A 3,867-nucleotide genomic window follows, 5' to 3' on the forward strand; every position below is an offset into this window, starting at 1 on the left:
ATGGTCTAGTTAATTTGAATGTTTATTTCAAGAAAAAAAAAAATCTAGGTCTACCTAAAACAGTCTCCTTCGCTGCTGCTGCTGCTGCTGCTAAGGAGAGCCCTCCCTCCAAGCTTCTTGAATCCAGACAGCTGCAGACCCTTCTGGGGAGATGGTGGAGTTAGTGTCCCCTGCCCAGGGACAAGCGTGGCCTGGCTCCGGTCCCATAATGGCCTGGTCTCATGTTAGAAAGTCTATACTGTCCCTGCCACCCCCTCTGATCTCTGCTATTTTCTCTCTCTCTGTTCTCTGGGTCTGCTACTTGCCTCCGCCGTCTGACACCTTCCTTGTGGCTGTCACCAGCTGTGGCATCCACATAGCAAGACTTCGGCTCATGGGGTGCTGGTTGAGCCAAATAATATTGCTTTGATATCCATAAAAATTTGCATGGATTTGGGGTTCTACTGTAAAAGAGGTTTAAGTGTTTAAACATTCTCACCAGTTACATGGCTTCATTTTGAAAAGTTGAGGCTCAGGAAGATGGTTCTACAGTTTCCCTGTGGCCTAGGTTGGGCCAGGGTGACACCACTCAGCCCTTTGGGGTTCATTGGAAAAGCCCAACTGTTTTTAATAACAACAGCTGACACTTCCTCAGAAAACTGTCTTAATGTGATAGCTGCTTTTCGCTGGTACCCACGGACTTGGGTCACTCCTGCCTGGCCAGGCCAGACCTGTCCCCAGTTCCTCTTCATGTCCCAACTTTTGTATCTTTATATTGTTTTGTGCCCACCTGTCTAATTGTACCTCCACAAACAGTAAGTACAGGCCCTAAGTAATAGGACAGAGACATTTGGACCTTTGATGGAGCCCACCAGCCTGATGGAGTATGGAGTTGGCCCAAGATCATCGTTCAAGACTTCGGCATTTTTGTTGGAAGTACCTACTTGGTCGCCTCCTTGTTTACTCCCTGACACCTGCCTTCCCTGAAGAACCGGCCTTCCCTCGGTGCCTAGGAGGTCCTAAAGTCGGGCTGCAGCAGCAGCTGACACTGTCAGCCTAACAGTGTTCCAGACGCATGCCCCTCTGACACAAATGGGATTGCTGGTGTCGAGGCACCTTGGGAGGAATAGACATGCTTTGCCCTCTAGTGTATTTCTAAGATGTTGCGCCACAGAAAAGCTCAGTGAAATTTAGTTTGTTGGGTTTTCCCACAGAGGCTACTCTCTCAAGGCACCTAGGCTGACTAAGAAATGCTTCTGGGACTGGGATAAATATATCCTTACAAAATGCCCATGTATTAGATGGAGGTGACGTAGGATCTTATAAAAGAATGTTAGTAGCCTGGCTCTCACTTGCCTTCCCCATCAGTGCTCTTGGGTCTCACACTGACTTTTCATTCCTTATGTATGCCTTTACATAAGGCACTGGCAGTGTCAGTTTCCACAGATTACCGGGGTCTCCTCATTGGTTGGGTTTGTTAAACTGCCAAGCCAGCTTTTGACTATCCTTGTTGAATGATGACTTGGTCACCAGTGGGTACAGTGCCAAAGGTAGCCTTAGTTATAAAAGAAAGAAAGAAGCAAAGTTCAGATACTACTCTAAGTAGTAGTATTTGATTTGTCTGTATTCTAACCTCAGCACCCTGTTTTCTTGCTAGATATATTGGCCACTTTTCATTGCTGAGACAAAGTGGCTGATATATACAATTTAAAGGAGAAAAGATAGCTCAGCAGACTAAGCACCTGCTTAGGCAAGCGCAGGGACTGGGGTTTGATCCCTTGTACCACATGCTGCCCCAGCCCCACCGCCTGGGCATGCTGAGCTGGCCACTGAGACTGGATGTGGTAGTACAGGCCTGTAATCCCAGCGCTGGGGAGGCTGAAAACAGGAGGCTCACTATGAGTCCAAGCTGTGTAGTGAGACCCTGTACCAAATACATAAAAATTTAAAAAAATAAAGGAGAAAGATTTACTTGGGCTTATGGTTTCAGAGGGTTCAGTCCATGGTTGGCTGGCTGCAAGACATAAATGAGATAGTAGAATGCAGAGAAAAACTTCCAGACCCCCAGCAGCCAAGAAGTAGAACAGGAAGGCCCAGGGTCGACCAAATAGCTCAGCAGATTAAAGTGCCTGCAAGCAGGTACAGGGGCCGGGGGTTTGATCCCCAGGCCTGCTGTGCTGGCCCTGACCCCAGGGCACACTGAGATGGCAATTGAGACTGGGCATGATGGCACGCGCCTATAATCCCAGCTCTTGGGAGGCTGTAAACAGGCGGATCACTATGAGTCCAATCTAGTAGTGAGACCCTGAACACCCTGTAGACAAATAAATATAAATAAATAAATAAAACAGGAAGACCCAGAAAGACACACCTTCCCGACAGCACACTGATCCATGAGCTCATCTATGGATTAACCTACTGACAAGTACAGTACTCTCAGAGTCCAGTCACCATCTGAGAGCCCCAACTCAGAACACATGAGACTTTTAGGGGGACGTTTTATTATTATTTTTTTTTTAAAGTTTGGTTTTTGTTTTTGTTTTTTTCTTAAATATTTATTTATTTTGTGTCTGTGTGTGGCCAGCTCAGCCCACCAGGGGGCGGGGCTGGCTGGCATGTAGTGCTGGGGGATTGAACCGCGGTTCCTGTGCTTTGTTTAGCTTAGCTTGTTCTAAGTAGGTGCTTTAGACCACTGAGCCATCTCACCAGCCCTAGGGGGACGCTTTAGATGTAAACCCTAAGACTACATAAGAGGGAATTATAAAATTTGCCTTAACTCTCAAGAACCTTTCAGACATCATTATAGGAAGATTAAGAAATAGTATTTTTCTTTCTTTATCCTCATCAGGTTTAGAGCATCCAAGTGAGAGTTACATTTTCATCCATTCTTCGGGATCTATCAGAAAAGTCCATAGAGGAAGAAGAATTTAACAGTGCCCCTTGGAAAGAAGGCTTTAGTACACTTGGGCTTAGCAAACGACAGTGGGCCCTTGAGCCCTCCCTTGATACAAACATGGTGACCAAACACTTCCCTCAAAGAAAGGACCCTATGTTGTTGCTCAGAGGACAAGTGCCCTCTTCCAGAGCACTGGCCCTCTGCAGGGGGCCAACCTGGTGAGCACACTCAGCTCTCAGACAAGAGGAAAGCAGCTGCCACTCCAGCGAGGGCACAGGCCACCTCCCCTCTGCCTCTCGGGGGCAGAACTCCTTGGCACACACTTCTGATTATTCTCTCCTCCATGCCAAGGAATGTAGCCTGGATGAGCATTTATGAAGCAAGGTATTAATCCTGATCTCCAACCGACACAAAGTAGAAGGCAACTAAATCAGAAAGGAGGACTGTTCATTAATCACACACATACACATTTGTTGAGTAAAAATGTTCTCCATGATGAAATTTCAGTTTAGTTTCTTTCATTATCTGAATAATTAGATTTGACTAATTCCCAGCATTCAATTGCAATCCATTTAGCAAGGAAAAAATACAACCATATTCAAGTAGTACGGTGCAATGAATATGCAGTGTCTTTTTAATTGTGACTTTTTAAAAAGCAAATCTTTCCAGTGAGCTGTACCCAATAAACCATATTGGAAGGAAGATGAGTTTATGGATTTTCCTTCTGACTGGAAGAAGATGTCAAGTCTCAGATTGGTGCCAGGCTGCCATCTACACTTGGCAATGCTTATCGCCTTTGTGGAGCTGCAAATGTAAAAATTCATAATGTATATGAATTTCCAGAAGGCATAATAAAGAAACTGACTACTCAGTAGATACTACACAGCAGCTATTCTGACAGCTGTACAAAAGCCCCCCCATTAGGGGGAATTATAATCCAAGATCTCCTGGGGGCTGGGGAGATAGCTCAGTGTTATAAGTGCCTGATTGGC

Source organism: Octodon degus, unplaced genomic scaffold (genome assembly GCF_000260255.1).
Source record: "Octodon degus isolate 3935 unplaced genomic scaffold, OctDeg1.0 scaffold00162, whole genome shotgun sequence".
NCBI lineage: Eukaryota > Metazoa > Chordata > Mammalia > Rodentia > Octodontidae > Octodon > Octodon degus.